The sequence below is a fragment of the Loxodonta africana genome, chromosome 1 (assembly GCF_030014295.1).
Source record: "Loxodonta africana isolate mLoxAfr1 chromosome 1, mLoxAfr1.hap2, whole genome shotgun sequence".
Classification (NCBI taxonomy): domain Eukaryota; kingdom Metazoa; phylum Chordata; class Mammalia; order Proboscidea; family Elephantidae; genus Loxodonta; species Loxodonta africana.
In genome coordinates, this window is record NC_087342.1 from 188,159,989 (window position 1) to 188,182,589 (window position 22,601).

The 22,601-nt window shown below is 38.8% G+C and overlaps 1 protein-coding gene across 8 annotated transcripts in view; it reads left to right on the forward strand.

Annotated features, from left to right (window-relative positions):
- The first annotated feature begins 706 nt into the window (after nucleotides 1-706).
- Nucleotides 707-22,601, forward strand: part of FABP7 (fatty acid binding protein 7) — a 183,500-nt gene continuing 161,605 nt past the window's right edge. For 6 of the 8 annotated variants that reach the window (XM_064290395.1, XM_064290389.1, XM_064290393.1 and 3 more), the window contains exon 1: nucleotides 707-832. The gene's annotated coding sequence lies outside the window, so the exon portion shown is untranslated. The remainder of the gene's footprint in view (nucleotides 833-22,601) is intronic. The other 2 variants (XM_064290383.1, XM_064290387.1) reach the window with 1 other exon arrangement.

Below are 22,601 nucleotides of genomic sequence, written 5' to 3' on the forward strand. Positions count from 1 at the left end.
CTTAGTAAGGTTTTTAGCAGACGCACGAGATCTTAATAGTAAAGACCTCGTTTTCCTTAGCAAGGACCTGAAAGTGAAACACAATAGGCATTGTTTTGTGCTTTCCCTTGCACAAAAAGTTGTCAGCGTTGCTTGCTGCTTCCTAATCTGCTAAAATAATCTGTCAGTAAACTCGATGGCCCAGATTCCGGATGCAGATATGGAAAAAGCGCACGTTCCTACCTTCCCCACTCAGGCAAGACTAGATCAAATGGCAGTCTTATGACCCCTAGAGCACAAACCCTCCAGGTGTGCCCAGACCCGCCAGACTAAGAGCAGTTTGCAGCGTGCGCGGATGGGTCGAGGGGCGGGGAGAGAAGCGAATTCCTCCCAGTCACAGCAAGCAAATTCTAACAGACCCTCAGTAGTCGCCCGGGGGGAACTGGGAATGGCAGGCGGGGAGGACACTGGTCCTGTGATGATCACCGATGACTCGGTGTCTGTTGTCAAGGTGCATGCAGGAAAAAAATTTAAAAAAGCTCTCCCAGGGCAGCAGCAGGGAGGAGCCACCGTCCCGCTCTCCTTGCGCAGCACCTTAAGTGCAGCACCGCCGAAGGAGCCGCGCTCAGCGCTGTGGGGCGGGTTCCGAAGGCCGCTCCCTCCGCCCCCCGCGTCGCCCGCAGCGCCCGGCTGCGCCTGGGTCCGGCGACTCAGCTGCGAACGCATCCCTTTGGACGGTAGAGGCGGCAGCGAGCTAGAGCCGGCTTCGCAGCTCCGGGCTGCGGGGAGACAGGGCGAGCAGGAGCGCGCTGGGACCTGGCCCAGGCTCGGCTGGCAGCTCTGCGAGAGACTGGTGCGTATCTAGTGGAGGGAGAGCGGGAGCCGGTGTCGCTGGGGCGGGGATGGAGGGAAGGGGCTTGGGGAGTTGGGGGAGACCGAGCAAGTGAAGATGTGGTAAATGCAACTTTCCCGTTTTCCTCTCGATCTGCACAAGCATGGGGCGGGGTGGGATTCAAAGCTGATGCCCCTTTTGCTAAAGCGACCACATCATTTATCATGCACGCCAGAGTACTTTTAGAGTGAAAGGCTTTACCCGGGAGGTTTTTTTTTTTTTTTTTATAGTTAGCTGCTTTTTGCATACTCTGCCCTGAAGGTGGGCACAGTTGACCTGCTGTCACAACTTACTCAGCCTTTCGCCACTCGCGCCAGCAATGCCACGTAGTTTTCTTTGGGCAGCGCTTTCCAAGCCTCAGGCAACCGCTTGCAGCCACCCGGTCGGCAGAGACCCGAGTTCTAACCCGCTCTCCCAGCGTCTAGCTATGTCGTTTTAACCAAATCTTCTCTTTGGTCTCTGTCCAGTCTTTGATAAAATACGGGTGTAGATAGACCGAATGACCCAAGTGTTCCCTGTAGCTATTGAATTTTCCCTTGGCGTAGGCCCCCGTTCGTCATCTGCGGCAGGACCCGAATGTGAGGTAGTCTCGGAGCTGAGGCTAGAAAGGAAAGGAGGCGGTGGGTCCCGGTGGTTACTGCTACAACCCCTTGGGGAAACCTCAGAAGATGAGGTGCCCCCCCGGGTTGGAGGACCCTGTCTTACATACCCACCACCTCGGCTGGGGCAGAGAACCAGAACGCAAGTCCCTGCCCAGTAAGACTGAGATGGCCCCAGACAGCCCATTACCACAGAGCTTCTCTCAGGGAGTGGAGCTGAACTAGGCTCCTTTAGAAAAGGACTTGGCATGAACTTGGCATGAGATAAGCGGAAGGGGTTCGTTTTTGTTGTTATTAGCTGGTGTCTGTGCAGGACTGGAAAATGGAGATTCGAGGCAGTTGACCACTTAATGGTTCAGAGAAAAAAAAAAAAAAAACTGGAACACTCTCATCAAGAGTGGAGTTGAATTAGACTTACTCCCATTATTGCATTTCTCTTTATGTACATGTAGCTTCAAAATCCATCAGTCCACTTTATCTTTTCACCAGAAGCTTCCTTCTTACTGACATTGCCACACTCATTTATTCTTTTAATCTCTCCTGAGATTTCACATGCAGAAAACTCAGGACTTGGATTATGAAAATGAGAACCGAGGACCCTAAAGCTCACAGAAATTACTTTAATACAGTAAATTCTGCGTCAGTGTTGGTTAGATCACCATTTTGAAAACCTTCCTTGTTTCCTGTTAGTGTGTCCTGTGCGTGTCAGTGTCCCCACCCAGTCTACTGATGCTCTTTCAAGAAAATTAATTTTCTACCAAGATGTTTTAGAAGATGAAGTGATTCAATTTTGAATCAAAGTAAACTTTTGAAGAAAAAAATTGAAGGGAAAAAATTCTTGGTAATCTACTTTTTAGCCTCATCTCTACCACAGCTTTCTTTACTAAAATGTCAAGGACTACATGATTTTGTGCAGAGTATTTAAAAATATACCAAATCTCATTTTTCTTCCTCTTTAATCAGTTGTAGCTCGACGGCAACAGGTTTTTTGTTTTTAGCATATTTTAGGTCAGTGATGGATTAATTTAATTTTCCTCACAATTCTTTTAATTACTTAAACCCCTACACAGTTTTCATTATAGAATTTTTTATTTCACTGAGATATAATTTGCATATCACAAAATTCACTCCTTTCAAGGGTGAATGATTTTTGGAAATTTACCCTTTTTAGTGATTTTTAGAAATTTTATCAAGTTGTACATCCATCGTCATAATCCAGTTTTAGAACATTTTCATCACCCCAATAAGATCCCTCATGCCCATTTAAAATTAATCTCTATTCCCATCCCAGCCCCAGGAAACCACTAATCTACTTTCTGTCGTTATAGATTTGCTTTTTCCAGACAGTTCATATAAATGGAATCATACAATATGTGGTTTTTAATTTATGGCTTCCTCTACTTTTTTTTCTACTTAGCATAATGTTTTTGAGGTCCATTCGTGTTGTAGCATGTATCAGTATTTCATTCCTTTTTATTGCTGAATAGTTTTCCATTCTTTGGCTCTACTACATTTTGTTTTTCCATCCAGCTGGAGGAGGTTTGGGTTGTTTCTAATTTTTGACTATTATGAATAATACTGCTATGGACTTTCACATTCAAGTCTTTGAGTTTGTATGTTTTTGCTTATTTTGAGTAGATACCTAGCAATGGAATTGTTGGGTGGTATGATAAATCTATGTTGAACTTTTTAAAGAGCATTGTAGAATAATTTTCATTTGTGGTTATATGTTTACCAAAATGCAGAAAATTCTGGGGAAAATAATTGTTTCTCACTGCATCATATATGATTCTCTATGTAGGTAGAGAGAGAGTTGGGAGAGGGAACATTTTGCTTCCCTTCAGATTTTAAACTCAAGTATAGCAAACAATTTTGAGAAAATGTTGCCCTATTTCCCAGAAATTAAATATTCCTTGCTTAAAAGGTTTTTTTAAATGCTCAATGAAAGTAAACCAGGCATAATGAAGACTAAATTTCCTCCAATGTCCATTGAAAATGAGAAGGAAAGCAGTTTGCAAATTGAGTTTTAAGATGTTGAAACTCAGCTGTGAATGGCTTGACAGCAAATTCAATGGTCTTCCATGCCTTTAACTCAAGATTTTAATTTAGAAAAAAAATTCTTTTAAATAATAATTAAGCATATTCTCTTATTACATTTGAAGATCTAAGGTCCAAGATTAAGTGATTTACATGTAGAAAAATCATATATTAGGGATAAATCCAGGGTTCATGTCTTCCTGTTTTGAAACTTCTGGTAATACATGCTCTTCTCTATCCCGTTGGGCTAAGATATTTACATATTAACATGCTCCATGTACTTTTATAAGTTATTATCAGTAGTGACATTACATAAAAAGAAGTCCAAGTCAAGCATTCAGATGTACTCAGAAAATCAAAAACATTTCTTCCCTTTTTATTAGCACTACAACTGATTTTGAGTGATCAAATAGATACTCTGCTTTTAAACTCAAGTGATACATGCTTTTCATTCTAACTCTCAATGCCAAATAGCACTTTTTCGCATCTGTCCAGGAATGGTGCGTGCCAGGGACTTCATAGGACAGAGTGAATTTATGTCCACCAGTCACTGTATTCTTAAAATGTGATGGTATCCAAGAGTTTGGTGCTTGGTTGGAGAGGAGAGTGTAGGGAAGTTTAGATGAGAATAAAATAATTTAGATTTGCATATATTACTGAGCAGGAGAAGATAATTCCAACTAGAATCCTGGATCATTTAGAATGGGATTTCTCAGACTGGAAAAAAGGCCCAAGGGAGCTGCGGCACTTTAAGACCATGGAGTCTAGATCTAAGACAGCTTGAATACTTGGGGGAGCAACAGCAGGAGCATCTATCTATACCAAACCACTGAGTCGATTCCCACTCGTTGCGACCCTATAGAAGCATCTATAAAAAACAAACCCGTTGCTGTGGAGTTGATTCTGACTCATAGCGATCCTATAAGAGAGAGTAGAACTGCCCCACAGTGTTTCCAGGGATCGGCTGGTGGATTCCAACTGCAAAGCCAAATGCTTTCCTCACTGCCTGGACTCTACTTCCTTCTAAGTTGTGAGATCTGCTACGTTGATGAAAGAGAACTTCTGTTTGGGAGTGTGGAGTTAGTGTGGTTAACTATAGGTTTTCATTTTTTGGGTGAGATAAAGAGGAAAACTGAGGTCTAGTGTGGGAGCTTCAGGAATAAAACCATAGCAGCAAGGAAAGTGTTAAGCCATCTTCCCAAGCATGCTTATATTTTGTTGATCATAAAATGATTTATTTCTGGTCTAGTCTTTAAAAAAAAATTTTTTTTATTGCACTTTAAATGAAGGCTTGCAGAGCAAACTCGTTTCTCATTAGACGATTGGTATGCATATTGTTTTGTGACATTGGTTGCCACCCCAAGAGACGTCAACTCACTCCTTCTCGACCTCGGGTTCCCCATAACCAGCTTTCCTGTCCCCTCCTGCCTTCTTGTCCTTGCTCCTGGATTGGTGTGCCCATTTAGTCTCGTTTTGTTTTATGGGCCTGTCTAATCTTTGACTGAAGGGTGAACCTCAGGAGTGACTTCATTACTGAGCTATAAGGGTGCCTAGGGGCCATACTCTCGGGGTTTCTCCAGTCTCTGTCAGGCCAGTAAGTCTAGTCATTTTTTTTTTTTTTTTGTGAGTTAGAATTTTGTTCTACATTTTTTTCCAGCTCTGTCTGGGACCCTCTATGGTGATCCCTGTCAGAGCAGTCTGTGGTGGTAGCCAGGCACCACCTAGTTTTCCTGGACTCAGTCTGGTGGAGGCTGTAGTAGTTGTGGTACGTTAGTCCTTTGGACTAATCTTTCCCTTGTGTCTTTGGTTTTCTTCATTCTCCCTTGCTGCAGACGGGATGAGTCTGGTCCAATCTTTATGAGGGAGCCCTGGTGGCACAGTGGTTAAGGTGGTTGGCTGCTAACTGGAAGGTGGGCAGTTCAAACCCCCCAGCCGCTCTATGGGAGAAAGATGTAGCAGTCTGTGTTCATAAAGATTTCAGCCTTGGGAACCCTATGGGGGCAGTTCTTCTCCGTGCTATAGGGTTTACTATGAGTTGGAATTGACTCGATGGCAATGGGTTTTTTGGTTTTAATCTTCCTGGGCTAGACAGATTTGTCTCAGAAGAAGAAAACACCTTTCTTCAAATCAGTGTGTGTGTGTGTGTGTGTGTGTGTGTGTTTAAATAATGATGTCTTACAGTTTATGCAATTACATTAGTTTATTATGTTTGTTTGGTTTAAAAATGAGAATAAGTACTTCTATTATGGAGTTCTGGAGCCAGGTATAACATTAAATCTCAAAACCATTGAAATGAACCTCTCTTGTTTGCTTTTCTCAAAGAAATCTAATAAAAAACCAGATTATAGACATGGTGGATTGTGTCACACTCTGAAGGTTTGTAAAGAGCCTATCAAGCTAAATAAAGAGGTTACAAAGGCAAATGCTTCCACAGAAACCACTGTCTCTTTTTTCCACCACCCTCGAGGAAGGATGTCCATCATAATTCTGTATATTGTAGTAAAGAAGCAGATCTTTTTACAATAGTGAAAAGTTAAAAAAAAAAATGAAAACAACTCTACCTGTATCTTTCTAGCATGCCATGAATCTTCATGTATGTATATATATGTGTGTATATACTTCTGTAGCTCTGAAAGGTTAGATTTGAGGGATATTGAATAGATTGTTGAAGTAGTCCAAGCAAGAGATGTTAAAGTCAGGGCAGTAGAATTAGGAATGAAGAAGAGTATTTAGTGTCTAGAAATATTGGAAGCCAAAAGTATTGGACTTGATGGTTTGGAAGTGAGTTAGGAAAGGGTTGGAATCAAGAATACTTCACAGATTCTTGGTTTGAGGTTGGGAGCTGGCACTATTTACCAAGATTGGAATGTAAGAATGGGGGCAGATTGGTGAGTATGGGGGAAGATAATGAATAAAAGATGAATCAGACATGAAGATATCCAACAGGCTGTTGTATAACAAAATTAGGAGATGTAGGTTTAATAGACATGAGCATCCAGGAGGTAAATATAATGATGAGACCTTCTATGGACAGTATGTCTAGTAAGAAGGGAAATTAATAGAACATGGAGGCCTGGGGAGTAAGAGAAGTTCCTGTGAGAGCCCAAGAAGAGAAGCTGGAAAGAGCCTTGTTGTAGCAACAAGAGTATCTAAGTTTCAAAATGTGTGGCATGATTAACAGGTTTAAGCATTAGAAGGCCTAGTAGGAGAAGGGCTGAAAGGATTTTTGATTTGATAAGTACAAAGAAGATTAATGGCCTTATGATTGGGAGATGGAAGCCAGATTGCGTTGGGTAAGAAGGAATTGGAAAGTAAGGAAATGGGGTCAATCAGTGTTGACTATTCATTCTAAGGTTATATGTGAATGAGGGAGGAGGAGAAAGTTGGGTGGGTAGAGGGGTAAGGTTAATTTTTATTTAATGTTTCAAGGAGAGCCTTGACCTTCTTTTTTAGACATCGGAAAGGATACATTAGTGTGGAAAAAGGCTGAAGGTACAGAAAAAAAAAAAAAAAAAGATGGGTTATAAATCATGGAGTTGATTTCTAAAGGAGAGGATGAGATGAATTAAGGGTGAAGACGGTGGCTTTAAACAATATATGTTTTTAATCTATAGTAGGAGATTTAAAATTTTCTGACAATAGTTTTTCTGTGGAAATAACCGTACATGTTAAGAGAGGGGAAACTATCATATATTGAGCACCTACGACATGCCAAGCTCTAAGCTAGGTACTTTTACATATTTCATTTATTCTCCAACCCATGGAGTTGACATTATGACTCTATTCTTTAGATAAGTAGGCATGGAGAGTACCTATCCAGTCATTTAGTATAAAGTGGCAGAGCTGAGATTCTAAACCAGATTTGAATGGTGCCTAAATCTACAATCTTTTTCTCATTTTAACTCAAACGGAATAAAACATGCATCTGATTCATTCATAATGGGTATAGTTAACAATCACTGCCAAGCATGGCACACACCCAGCCCTATTCCTCAGTATCAGTTGTAAACACTTACAAAGAAAACAATGTGATAGCTTGGGTGGTACATCTACTATGTCCTGACATGGTCAAAGTCCTATATCAGTGACGTTAACCACGTTACTTCAAGTTTTCCATTTATCAATACTATATGAATTTGACAGTGTAGAAATGGGAGCAGCTTATGTTTCTTGCCTCAGGGAGGGGTGGGAGAAAGTTTTCCGGGGAAGTCCAGAGTACGTTCCTGATAGGGTAGATCTGGCCCAGCTCCCTGGAATGTTTGTGGACTTTTGCCAAGGAATATTAAGCTCCAGGTAAAACCCAGCATAGTTTGTTCCAACTCTAAGAAAATCATGTTTTGGGTGCTAGGTTTGAATGCTTTGAAAGGACAAAATAAACCTTTCAGTGTTAACTGAAAAAGAAGAGGGAACAAAACATTTTTCACTCATGGATTTTTAATCAGCTTTTCTTAAGTACTTTAATTTATCCCAATTTATTGAAAACTTTTCTTATTATCTATCGATAACTACTAGTAATCTTAATCAGTCAATTCAGTTCTTCACTTTGTAGGTTTTGTCTTGATATGATACACTTGAAATATGGATTATGTCTAACTAATGACAACAGTTTAGGTTATACCTAAGGACACCTCAAATCATTTTACGTAAAGATTGTTAAACTAACTTATTTGTTGTTTTCTTCTTTATGATGTTTTTTCATAAAACTACCAAATTATTGAGGAACGTTTAAATAATTTTATTTCAATCCCAATATCTGATCACAATCTTTTTGATATTGAGTATTTGCTTGTCTTGTATGTTTGTAAAGATATATTTTCACATGAATCTAATAATGGTGTACAATATAGTTTGTATCCTACTTTTTTTCTCTTAGAATTACTATCACCAGAATAAAAATGCATAGGAACAGCAAATTAAGAACTAAAAGAAACATTTTCTTATTATGTAGAGTAATCCATGAAATTAATCTTTAGCTAGATAAAATTTCAGATACTGAGCATATGAAGCAGAGTATTTTCCAACTTGCTGAAAGACTGCATTCTAAATTTGCCACACTCTGTGGTAATCATTGATGTAACAAGAAATGGGAAAACAAAACAAAATGAAAACATAACTAAACCATTAAAATACATTGTGTTAAACATTAGTAGTGTTTAAGTGTGCAGTTCAGTTTTTCCAAGGGCAATATATGCTTGCTATTGTAAATTTTTCACCAAGAATCATAGATGTGAAACTATAATCATGTGTTTTTTGTTTTTGGTCTTATTCTTTTGTCGAGTGATGTCTCAGATCTTCACCATTACATTATGAGTTGTTTCACATGTTATTTTTCTGGGCGAGCAAAATTTGCTCCTTCAATTACCACTAAATTTTAATCTTTAAGATTTTGAAATAATGCTTTTTAGATAATACACAATGCAAAGAAAATAACAAATTTCAGAATAGTATTAAGAAGAAAATAAGGGCTACCTGTATTTCCACTAAAGATAATCAGTATAAAATTATTCTTTGCATGTACATAGCTTTTTGAAAAAACAAAAGTGATATCATGCCATACAATCTGTTTCCTGCTTAATAAATCAAATTAATTTTTTCTAAGGCAATATTAAATTAAAATATTTAATGAATCCTCTATTGGTAAATATACAGAATGTTCCCAAATTTTGCTTTATAAACAATATCACAGTAGATAACTTTGTTCATATATATTTCTAAAACATGTCACAGTAGATAACTTTGTTCGTATAACTGTATACATTTATCTGATTAATAACTTTGAGTAAATTTCTAGACACAGAATTCCTGGGTCAGAAGATATTCACCCCAGAAACTGGCGTATAGTTCTTCTCCCACCCTTCCTCTGCCCTCATTCTGGATGACTTCATATCTACATCCAACATTAGGACCTCTTAGTTCCTTGACCTCTACAACCCTAGTGACCCCTTTTATTCCTTCTCATCCAACCATTTCCCTAGTTATAGCTTGGACTTGTTATCACGTGAAATATTCCTTTCCTAAAACTCCAAATTCAGAAATTATCTGGCCATAAATCAAACCGAACCTGTTGCCAACTAGTTGATTCTGACTTATTCTGATTCATAGAGCTCCTGTAGTACAGTGTAGAACTGTTCCATAGGGTTCCAGAGAGTGGCTGGTAGATTTGAACTGCCAACCTTTTGGTTCGCAGCCAAGCTGTTAACCACTGTGCCACCAGGGCTCCACTCTGGCCTAGTATCCTATATTCTTTTTACACCTGTTTAATTTGTCTTTTGACCTCCTGGGGATGACTGATTCTTTCATCCAGATATCGTCACTCTCCGTGCCCTCAGTGCCTGGAGTAAGATGCTTTTCACTGGGTTCCATTATTCCATTAGCAGAAATTCAACAAAGGAGAACCTAAGAACTCTATATGTTTCTGGGTAATCCCTTACTCTCTACCCTCCTACAGCCTCAGCCTCTGGGCTTCACCATCACCACCTACCGTGAGTCCACCAGAATGTAATGATGTTCTCTCTTATTTGTACAAATCACTGCAAGAAGCCTGGAACTTCCAAGCAGGATGACCATTGTTCTTATCTGCCTGGGGCTAAGGTGTTTTCCAGGATGCTATGTGTAGTTAGTCCTTGACTTAAAGACTCCATACTTGGGAATTTTTTCAATTCTTTCTTTTTTTCTTATATGTCATCTGTCTTCATTCATCCTCACTTTCAAACCATAAGCTATTATTTTGAAGTAAGTGCTGCTGGTCACTGTTCCCTGTTTTTCTAATATGACCCTTTTAACCTATTATGGGTTGAGAAACTCAGTTAACTAAGTGCATTGATTAGGACTATTATAGATGCCCTTATAGAAAATCCCCATCAAACTGACATAAAATAAAGAGGAATTGATCAGATTTATGTAACAGAAACACCTGCCTTCAGTCACAGCTTGATGTGGAGCTCAAATTATTTTATAAGAACACAATTTCCTTCTACCTCTTGACTCTACTCTTTTTCAACTTGGCTTCATTCTCAGACTCTGCTTTGTGACACAATGGTTATCAACCACTCCAGGCCTAGCTTCTCAAGTTTAAATTCAAAGGGGAAAATTAAATATATATATATATACACACACACACTCAGAAGCTTTGGCAAAAGTTCTAGGATGGACCAGCTTGCATTGCAGGCACATTTTTGAAGGAATCACTTGGTTGGGAAAATGTAATAAGCCTGCTGGGGCAGGTTTGGGTCACAGGCCACTTCTGAACAAGTCATTGTGGCTAGGCACATTTGGAGCTCTGATTTGTCAGGCCTGAGTCTCATCTTCACCCTTGGAAACCACTGTATCACATGGAGTGAGCGTAAAGGAGGGAAGCCTCTTCAAAGTGGAATTGGATGCTGGGCAGGCAAAAACAAAATATGCTGTCCTCTAAGCTGGTGACAAACAGATTAAAAGAAAGAAAGGAGCATAAACAGGCTCTGATGAAACCTGTGGGACTGTCTTATTAGTAAACACTATGAACATTGTTAGTGCACAGGGCTTTATGATGTTTATTTTGCTGAACAGCAGTGTTTTTGATACCCTGATTCTTGGCCGTATTCTTGATAGTTGAAGTTACGAAAAAATGACCTTTGAATAAATAAATTTTGTTCGATATAATCTTCATCATTAAATGGTTTTGTTTTAAATTCTGCCTGTTCACATATTTTGAGGAGAAATAATAAGGAAATTTTTCCCCTTTACATAATTATTTTGTAGCTAACTTGTAGGAAAACACGTTGGCAGATGAGTTAGGAGATAATAGTGGAAAAACCACTAAGCTGGAAATAAGGAAGCGTTATTGGTAGGGCCAACTCAACTTTTTAATTAGTCATGTGACCTTGGAGAAGTCACTGATCTCTTGAGATTTCAGTTTTTTGTCAACACAATTACCAATATGAACAATATGATTTTAGTTCTTCATCACTAAAAAAAGTACCTTTATTATTCACAAAGAGTCTGTAATTCCGTATTTTAGTGCTATATGTGTCCATTCATTTTTAGATTCATGTCTAAGGGTGGTTATAGATGCCCTTTGTTTAAGTTTGTAATGAATTCTGGAACTTAGTACATTCATCTCTGAGGTGGTAAGTTGTGCTTAATTCAAACAAACAAATATCTGTAAAACAGACAAAAACGCACCCTCCTTGATGCAAAGTACCTCCTTTTAGTGATGTATATATAGGAAGATTTGAGGCTGTGCCCTTTCTGTGAAGCTTAGAATTCCATGTGTTTGGGGAACATGAGGAAAGAAAATACACACAACAGTCTTGCATAGCAGACTGCAATAGGTGCCATTAAAGAACTAAAAAGTTCTGTGGGGTTTCAAAGAAGCGAAAGATAAAATTTGAGATTAATCAGAAGGGCTTTATGGAGAATGTAGTAATTGGGATGGTCCTTGAAGGACTGATGGAATTTCAATGAGTGGTGAAACATTCCTGACTAAAAGAACATTATGAACAAAGGTACGGATACAGAATGAGGCAGAACTGTGTAGAATTTGGGGGACTGGAAGGAGTTAAGGGAGGAAAGATAGCTTGGGGCTGTAGCAAACCAAAACCAAACCCACTGCCGTCGAGTTGATTTCTACTCATAGCGACCCTATAGGAGAGAGTGGAACTGCCCCATAGAGTTTTCAAAGAGTGCCTGGGGGGTTTGAACTGCTGACCTCTTGATTAGCAGCCGTAGCACTTAACCACTGCACCACCAGGGTTTCCCTAGAGAGTTTCAAATGCCAGGATGAAGAATTTGAATTTAAATTTGTAGCAAATAGGGATCCTTAAAGTTTTTCAGTAGAGAGCCATGTAATCAGCACTGCACTCTATGATTAAAAAATTATTTTCACAGGTTTAAACAACTGTGTATAAATACAAAAGTTATAAACATCTTTTGTGGAAGCAAGTTAGGGAACATAGCAGCATCTTTTAAAAATATGGTTTACAGCTTATTCAGTATGAGTTGGTAATATCGAGTGGTTGTCCAACAATGCTAGTATGTTTTTAAACTGTTTTAATAATAGATTATACAGAACATGGAGGAGAGGTAATGGCCCAACTCTGTTCTGCTCTGATCGTATTGTTCTGGACACTTCTACAAATAAATAGACATGCACACATTCATATACATACATACATACATACATATAGAATTAATCAGGATGGTGAATTACTGCAGAAGTGATAGAAGAAATAGTCATAAAGTGGGGCTATTTAGCTAGGAGATATGAACAGTTAGGTAAGAAGGCATGGAAATGTAGCATAACATGATGTACAAAAAAAAAAAAAACAAGCAAGATTTTGGAATTAGACCTGGATTTAAATCTCAGCTCTGCTACTTACTAACTGTATTTTGGGCAACCCACTTATCCTTTTGCAGTCTTAGTTTCTCTTTTTGTCATGCAGAGATGAGTCAGAATCAACTTCACAGCAATGGGCTTAGAGATGACACTATTTACTTGCAGTTTTATTGTGACGATGAATGATTGTCAAGCACCCAGCACTTTTCCTGGCACCTCTGTTACTTGTGACCATTATTTTCATTTGAAGGACTGTCTTCAGATATAGGGATTTAGACTGCTCTTGTGAAACACCTGCAGGAAGATTTAGAGCTAATACTGGAGAGAGAGTCTTTTACCTCAGAATAAAAAAAGATGTTAGAAAGATTTAACCCAAAAAACCAAACCCATTGCCATTGAGTCGATTCCGACTCATAGCAACCCTACAGGACAGGGTAGAACTGCCCCGTAGGGTTTCCAAGGAGCGCCTGGTGGATTTGAACTGCTGAACTTTTGGTTAACAGCCATAGCTCTTAACCACTGTGCCACCAGGGTTTCCAGAAAGGTTTAAGGTGTGGCAAAAAGTAATGATTTGTCTGAGCAGGTAGCACTCTCTGAGTTCAATCAGGATGCTAGTGTGCTGGAGCCAAGGCTACATGAAAGTGAAGCTATCTCCCTGTCATCATAATCTAGGCCTAATTCCCTGGTGGCTTAGTGGTTAAGAGCTAAAGGTCAGCACTTCGAATCCATCAGGCACTCCTTGGAAATCTGCACTCTTTGGGAACTCTATGGGGCAGTTCTATAGGGCCCCTATGAGTCAGAATCGACTTGACAGCAATAAGTTTGGTTTTTTTTTTAATTCCTCAAGAGAAGGGCTTATCACTCTTTTCCTATCAAAATTCCCAGAAATACAGAGGCATTAAAAGTGCTCCATAGAAAGCATAAAAGTTTCTTTGAAATTTCATATTCATCTTATAATTTTTTATAAATATTGGATTGTACTTTATAGTGTGTATATTTTGTTTTAATACATAAATCATGCTTTAAGATATTCACCATCAAGTAAAAGTACCTAGATGTACAAAATTCCTCACGTGGCTTGTGAGTACCTTCTGGTATACAGTCAAGCATCCCAAAGGGTATAGGTTCTAGTTGAAGAAACACAGCTTTAGCAGTATATGGAGCCCCTAAGTTGGTAATAGACTAAGAATTCTCTCTGTTTCTTAACACAAATGGGCTAACAACTTAGATATCCATTGATAAGAATTTTTGTTGGTTTAACTTAGGCTATAATATTACTGCTACTATCAAGGTATTTGGCAGTAGAATTGCATAAGCATACACATGAAATTAAGAAGTTACAGAGAAAGCATAAAAAGCTTTGCTTTATTTGAAAACGGAGGTGTCTATCTCTGGTTCCTGAGATGGCGAGGTAAGAGGCTGAACAGCTCTGTGGTATTACGCTTGGTTTCTGCGTAATTTCTGGGCTTTTATGTGTTGTTTGCTCATATTGCCATTTACTTTTTCAGTTAGTGCTTTGAGGGAGGCAGATGTTGAGTAAATGCTGTTTCATGAATTACTATTTGGAAGGCCTTAAAACGAGAATAATTTCCTTCCTTTTTCTTTAGACCTAAGTTAGGTTTTTTTTCCTATTCATTTCTTTAGTTGCACCAAAGATTTCTGCATAAACTGGTTTGTTGTTGTTAGTTGGCATAGAGTTGGATTTGACTTATGGAGATCTCATATATGACAGAACAAAATATTGCCCTGCCTTGAACCATCTTCATGCTTGAGTCCATTGTTGCAGCCACTATATATTTGAGTGCCTTCCAACCTATGGGCTCATCTTCTAGAGTTATATCATACAGTATTCTGTTGTGCGCCATAAGGTTTTCATTGACTACTTTCTGGGAGTAGATTGCCCGGCCTTTTTCCTAATCTTAGTCTGGAAGCTCTGTAGAAACCTGTCCACCATGGGTGACTCTGCTGGTATTTGAAATATTGGTGGCATAGCCTGCAGCATGATAGCAACACAAAAGCTACCACAGTAACAACAAACTGACAGGTGGAAAGTGGTAAATGGGGAAAGTGGTAAATGGGATTAGGAATTGCCAATGTGAGTGGGAAATTATCTTCCCTTAGTCCAGATTCAGACAAGCTTTTGGTGATTTGGTTTTTTGACCAGGTAGCTCCTTTGAATTTTGTGTTATTATAGTTACAGTAGAAGGGACATGGGTAATCTGTTTATTTTAGCCTTATCACTGGATGGATTGGATCACTGCGGAAGTGTCTGCTTGTTTACCCTACAATGATTCATCATAGTTTAGTGAGAAGACAAACCTAAATGTCATAAGAGAGATGATTGCTTTTGTTTGTTGGTATATTACTTTATTACTCATCCCTGATATTATAGGTCAGTGGCCTCTTGGGAAATTAAAGAGGTTAAAAATGGAAAGATACCCAATGCTCATGTATTTTATAGTTGTGCCTAGGGTAGTCTTCTCTAATCATCAATAAATCATAAACATCTAAAAAATGCTAAAGAATATGCCAGGCACTAAAGAGGCCAGGTTGAAGACAACAAGGCCCTGGCCCTAGAAAAGTACTTAATTAATGTTGGGCAGGTAAACAACTTTAAAACAACATGACTAATGCCACAATGGCAGTATCAATGAAATATAAAGAAGCTCAATGGTGGTGATGAGTAATTTTAAAACCAGGGATGGTTTCTTAGAGGAGGTGCCATTTTTGCTAGATCTTGAAAGATAGCCAATGGTTTGCCAAGCAAAGGGGAGATAAAACATGTATCCTAGGAGGAGGAGAGAGACAAGTCTTCAGTGTGGTTCTAAAACCAAACCCAAACCTGTTGGTGTTGAGTTGATTCCAACTCATAGCGACCCTATAGCACAGAGTAGAACGGCCCTATAGGATTTTCAAGGCTGCAAATTTTTACAGAAGCAGAATGCCACATCTTTCTTATATGGAATGGCTGGTGGGTTCAAACTGCCAACTTTTCAGTTAACAGTTGAGCACTTTACCACTGCTGCGCCACCAGGGCTCCATTCTATGTGGTTACGTAATTATAATTAATTTACTATAGTGGAGTGTGTACACTGTGGACAACAGAAGGAAAAGTGGAAGTTAAACAGGAAATAGATTCAGAAGTGTGTTGCATACTGTGTTAATTAGCTTGACTCGATTGAACCTTTGAAATATGGGTGTGATAGAATCTCATTTGTACTGTGGTATACTGGCTTTAAGAAGCCCTAGTGTCTCAGTGGTTTAAGCGCTCAGCTACTCACCCGTCAGCTGCTCTGTGGGACAAAGATGTGGCAGCCTGCTTCCGTAAAGATTTACAGCCTTGGACACCCTATGGGGCAGTCCTACTTTGTCCTGTAGGGTCACTGTGAGTCTAAATTGACTTGATGGCAGTGGGTTTGGTTTGGTTTGATTTGGTACTGGCTTTAAGCGCATGTCTCTTGAAGCAAATGCCTCTTCTTCTACAACATGGAGACAAGGGATATTAGAGGAAACAGGGGTGGGCCTGGTCTCATGTTTCCATAACTAGGTAATTCTCTAGCTTAGCTGACTGAATGGTTGCTGTTATCTTAAGAGTTAGGTCAGATATGGATAAAAAAATATGACTTCATAATTTAGATTTGTTGAGTTTCAGTTAAGGGTCTGGAACTCAGGAGGCGTTGAGATTGAAGAATAAATGTGGTTTAAATTGAAGTCCTTTCCCAGAAATTACTATTCTGAAGTTGTTAATTTTTTTGCTAAAATATTTTAGAAACAAGCTTGCCATAAGAGTAAGGTGGTTTCACTCTTAAGTTAAACTTAAAAGGATATACTGGAAATTAAGAAGCTACAGAGAAAGCATAAAAAGCATTGCTGTATTTGAATATAGCAATATTCTTATATTTCCCCCAGTTTTTTGGTCTGCTAACAGAAAATATCTAAATAATAAAATTCTTTGAAATTCTGAAAGCTTTGAAAGTCGTATTTTACATGTCATTGAAAAAAAATCTCCTTTATTTGTGTGTGCTTTTTTAATACTTTTCTATTACAAATTTTGGCTGATGCTTCAGTTTTTCTGTCAGATTCTGGGAAGGTCCAAGGATGGAGTTTAATGTAAGAATACAATCATGGGTACCTACCCTTTAGGGTAGGAACCAGTTCCACTCCAATTTTTATTTAGCAACAGTTGGAGGGTTTCTGAGAAATGGGTGTATATATTATATAACTATCCACCTCTTATACAAGGTCCCTGGCCTCCTGTTAACCTGGCTCTTTTGAGAAGTAGGGAGTTGGGAGAATGCTGGGAGCAGCTGGGTCAGACTCAGTGCTGTTGCCTAGCAGTCCCTGCAGAGCAGTCATAAGGGGCTGTTGCTGAGCAACCGTGAGGGAGGAGGGTGCTCAGTGGTGGAACATCAGCCCCCACAGAGTTTTACAGTAGTGGTGGACCTGCCCCCAGGGGAGAAGCATTACAGTTTGGCAGAGGACCAAGTCTCCCTCAGAGACACAGAGATTGTTAGCAGTGAGTACTTGACCTCATAATCAAAGAAGATAACTTGTGTCCTATGAACATGCAAGTACTTTATGTAATTATTGATGTGAATTTAATTAAACATGAACTTGGGTTAAGGCAGTTGGCTGTGGCGCTAGAATTCTCCTTCCAAAAACTTTCTAGTTTTTCCTTCTCTCTCAGACATAAAGTGAGTTTTCTGGGTCAATGGGAAATAATTTTTCTTTATGCTGCATACCAAAACCAAAACCAAACTCATTGCCATCAGGTTGATGCCAACTCGTAGTAACCCTAAAGGACGGAGTCAAATTGCCCTGTAGGGTTTCCAAGGAGCGCCTGGAGAATTTGAACTGCTGATCTTTGGTTAGCAGCTATAGCTCGTAACCACAATACCACCAGGGTTTCCTTATACTGCATAGTATAGGCAATTTTTAAAAACTTTTCATATTACATTATTTAAAAAAAATTACATTATTTAGCTAATGCAAATAATTACATTTGAGAAAAACCAGCAAACTAATCTTTCGTGCTCTGGTCAAGTGGGCCTTGACAGCAAAGTATTTGCTTCAGTGTCAGTGAAAGAACTAGCCACTTGCATTTGAGATACTGCCTTGAGTTTTCTTCTGTATAGAAAAGTCAGAAAATAACCATTGACCTGGACCATGTGTTACTTTATTTTTAACATTTTACGCAGTACTTAAATGACTCTTCAAGAGAGTTGATAAATTTGAAACTAACCAGATCTCATAAGAAGGCTGAGTTCTACTTTTAGGTTTTATAGTTGCCCATGTTCAGCAATGCTTCTCTTCCAAATCTAGGCACGTATTTTAAAGGCTACGACACAGCTTTTTTGGTAACTTGGAGTAACACACAGTTGGGTCAAACGCTAAAGTGTGAAGTACAGGAATGCACAACTGTCAAATTTGAGAAATAATTAACATTGGCCAACTAGAGAGAAGTGATATAAACTTTCCTTATCTCCCTCTCTCCCACCACTTTTTCGTTCAGCACTTCTGGCCTTGGGCTATAACTATTAGGCTACCTGATCCAGAGAGTTCAGGAGGCAGTGCCTGACTCTCGGTACAAAGGGGAAACCCCTTTGTTGGCATTGGAGTCTGAAGTCTCTTCAGGACCTATATTTAAAAAATACTTAAAAAATCCCTCTCAAGCCTTGAATACGGTATTTGTTTTATTCACACATATGCACACATTCCTGCAAGTGCGCACGCGCGCACACACAGAGTAATGTATTGAAGACCATTCAATCAGAGTACTACTGAGATATTACATAAATACTAAGAGAACAATTACTGTAGCCACAGCAAAGGACTCAAACATACCAACAACCACAAAGATGGTGCAGGAACAGGCAACATTTCCTTTTGTTACGTATAAGGTTACCATGAGTTGAAGTGGACTCTGTGGCAACTAACAAAAACATGTGAACAATTAAGTCTTTTTCTAAGATGTCGTATTTGGAGCTCTGAAACTTTAAAAAGTGATCTTTTTTGTGTTTATCTCATATTATTTGCAGGAGAATTCTTTTTATCTCTGTTATATGAGAGTATTAATAAAGCTAAAACATATTAGGTACAGTACGTGCCAGACATTGTTCTATGTGACTTAAATTCAGTATGTCATTGAAACCTCCCAACAACTCTATGTGATTATTGTTGTCATTAGGTGCCATCCAGTTACTTCTGACTGGTAGTGACCCTATGTATAACAGAAAGAAACACTGCCCAGTCCTGTCCGTCCTCATGATTGTTGTTATGCTTGAACCCTTTGTTGCAGACACTGTGTCAATCCATCTCTGCGAGGGTCTTCCTCTTTTTCACTCACCCTCTATTTTACCAAGCGTGATGTTCTTCTCCAGGGACTGATCCCTCCTGACAACATTTCCAAAGTGTGTGAGATGTAGTCTCGCCATCGTTGCTTCTAAGGAGCATCCTGGTTGTACTTCTTCCAAGATAGATTTGTTTGGGTTCTTTGGCAGTCCATTGTATGTTCAATATTCTTTGCCAACACCATATTTCAAAGGTGTCAGTTCTTCTTCAGGCTTCCTTAGTCATTTTCTAGCTTTCACATGCATATGAGGCTATTGAAAACACCATGGCTTGGGTCAGGCACACCTTAGTCTTCAAGGTGACATCTTTGCTTTTCAACGCTTTAAAGAGGTCTTTTGCTGCAGATTTGGCCAATGCAATGTGTCTTTTGATTTCTTGACTGCTGCTACGATGGGTGTTGATTGTGGATTCCAGTAAAATGAAATCCTTGACAACTTCAATCTTTTCTCCATTTATCATGATGTTGCTTATTGGTTCAGTTGTGAGGATTTTTGTTTTCTTTATGTTGAGGTGTAATGCATACTGAAGGCTGTGGTCTTTGATCTTCATCAGTAAGTGCTTCAAGTCCTCTTCACTTTTAGTAAGCGTGTTGTGTCATCTGCATAATGCAGGTTGCCTTCCTCCAATCCTGATGTTACGTTCTTCTTTATATATTCCAGCTTCTCGGATTATTTGCTCAGCATACAGATTGAATAAACAAAAAAAACTATAGGTTTGGTAAAAGATACAACCCTGATGTCCCCTCGTTCTGTTCAAATGACTGCCTCTTGATCCTTGTACACATTCCTCATGAGCACAATTAAGTGTTCTGAAATTCCCATTCTCTGCATTGTTATCCATTATTTGAAGAAGACCAATGACTCCTTCATTGTAAATACCTTCTTTCACCAACATAAATAGCAACTATATACATGGACCTCACTAGATGGAATAAACAGGAATCAAATCGACTACATCTGTGGAAAGAGATGATCGAAAAGCTCAATATCAGTCAGAACAAGGCCAGGGGCCAACTGTGAATCAGACCATCAATTACTCACATGCAAGTTCAAGCTGAAACTGAAGAAAATTAGAAGAAGTCCACGAGAGCCAAAATAGGACCTTGAGTATATCCCTCCTGAATTTAGAGACCATCTCAAGAATAGATTTGATACATTAAACACTAGTGACCGAAGACCAGACAAATTATGGAATGACATCAAGGACATCATACGTGAAGAAAGCAAGAGGCCATTAAAAAGACAGGTGAGAAAGAAAAGACCTAAATGGATGTCAGAAGAGACTCTGAAACTTGCTCTTGAACGTCAGGTAGCTAAAGCAAAAGGAAAAAATGATGAAGTAAAAGAGCTGAACAGAATATTTCCAAGTCCCGCTTGAGAAGACAAAGTATTATAATGACATGTGCAAAGACCTGGAGATAGAAGACCAAAAGGGGAGAACACCCTCAGTATTTCTCAAGCTGAAAGCACTGAAGAAAAAATTCAAGCCTTGAGTTGCAATAGTGAAGGGTTCTATGAGCAAGATATTAAACGACACAGGAAGCATCAAAAGAAGGTTGAAGGAATACACAGAGTCACTATACCAAAGAGAGTTGGTCAGCGTTCAGCCGTTTTAGGAGGTAACATATGATCAGGAACTGATGGTACTGAAGGAAGAGGTCCAAGCTGCACCGAAGGCATTGGTGAAATGCAAGGCTTTGGGAATTGATGGAATACCAATTGAGAGGTTTCAACAAACAGATACAGTGCTGGAAGTGCTCACTTGTCTATGCCAAGAAATTTGGAAGATAGCTACCTGGCCAGCTGACTGGAAGAGATCCCATATTTATTCCCGTTCCCAAGAAAGGTGATCCAACCAAATGTGGAAATTATCGAACAATATCATTAATGTCGCATGCAAGCAAAATTTTGCTGAAGATCATTCAAAAGTGGCTACAGCAGTGTATTGACAGGGAACTGCCAGGAATTCAAGCCGGATTTAGAAGAGGACATGGAACAAGGGATACCTTTGCTCTTAATCATTATAATACAGTGTAAATACTTTATTAGTTTACAGGGGCAACTCAGCATTCATAGCAAACTTGCTTTTGAGCTATAATGATATAATGAAAAAAAAAATGAGAGAGTGCAAATTACAAAATCTTTTAGGTAAATAAGTTTGCTTACTTTATTCTTCAGGCCTATAGCCCACAGCAGGAAGCCTTTTTAATCAGGTTTCTTTATGTTCATCCACTGTCTATGAACATGAAAACAAATTCAGCAGGCATTTAGCAGTCCCAAGTTGTTTTTCTTTGGTATGAGATATGAAGTTGTATTTTGCCATAGAGGAGGAGAAAATGGTAAAAAAAAAAAAAAGGGGGGGGCAAATTATTAAGCTGTGAATTCTTTTTGAGTCAATTCTCCAGCAAATTCATATTTCTTAGAGTTTTGAGATACAAAGCAAAATATTAAGCATCAAGCAACTGCCAGTCATAAGAGAAAGAAATCTACAGGATAAAAGTTATATATAAAAGCCAGATCAATGGTCCAAGAATATGTAAGGATCAAGTATGAGCTTTAAAATCAGACAACTGAGTTTGAATCTTGGCTGTCTGTGACTTACTAGCTTTGTGACCTGAAGGATGTTGCTCACCATTTTTAAGCGTGGAAAACAGTTCATGGCTTCTGTGCCGTGACTCTTGCTAGACACTATACATTTTACCTCATTCTATTTTTCGCAGTGAAATTACTGAATCAGAGTTCCTCAAAGTTTTTTTGAACTCTGGATCAACCTTGCCAAATACTATATAAAAGCAGTTGTGTAATGCAGCGTTACCTTTTTTTTTTAATTAGAAAATCAGATTTTGTTTTATCTATTACGTATTTTTTTTTTTATTACGTATGTTTGTGGTATTGACTTGGATCTAAGAAGACAAGTGGTCTAAACCAGCCCTTCTTATCACATCTTGTATAAGATCTCATGCATAGGAAGCACTGAATAAATATTGTTTGTATATATGAGTGAATGTATGGAAGAACAAAATTACAAGTCCTTATGGTACAACGATACTCAAACATAAAATTATACTTCATTAAGGGTTGCTTTCCTTTACCTGATAATGCTTATGCAAGTCAAAGGAAAATTTAATCTTTGAAACTTGTATTAACATTCATCTCACCAAATTAAAAAAAAAAAAAAGCTATGTTTATTCCTAGCGCTCTGCTCCTCTCTTTCTGTGTTTGATATCTGAATTCGCTTTGTTAGAAGCATGAGTTCACATGTAGCCCTTTATAAGTATTTCCCTCATTTACCTTACCTGAATTCGATCAATTGACTGTATTTACTACTAGTCTTGTTTTCCATCTGCCTATAGGAAAGCTCTTCTTGGTGAAACCACTCACTCATAACTGAATATTCTAATTTGAACTCAAAATGTCCCTTTCGAGCC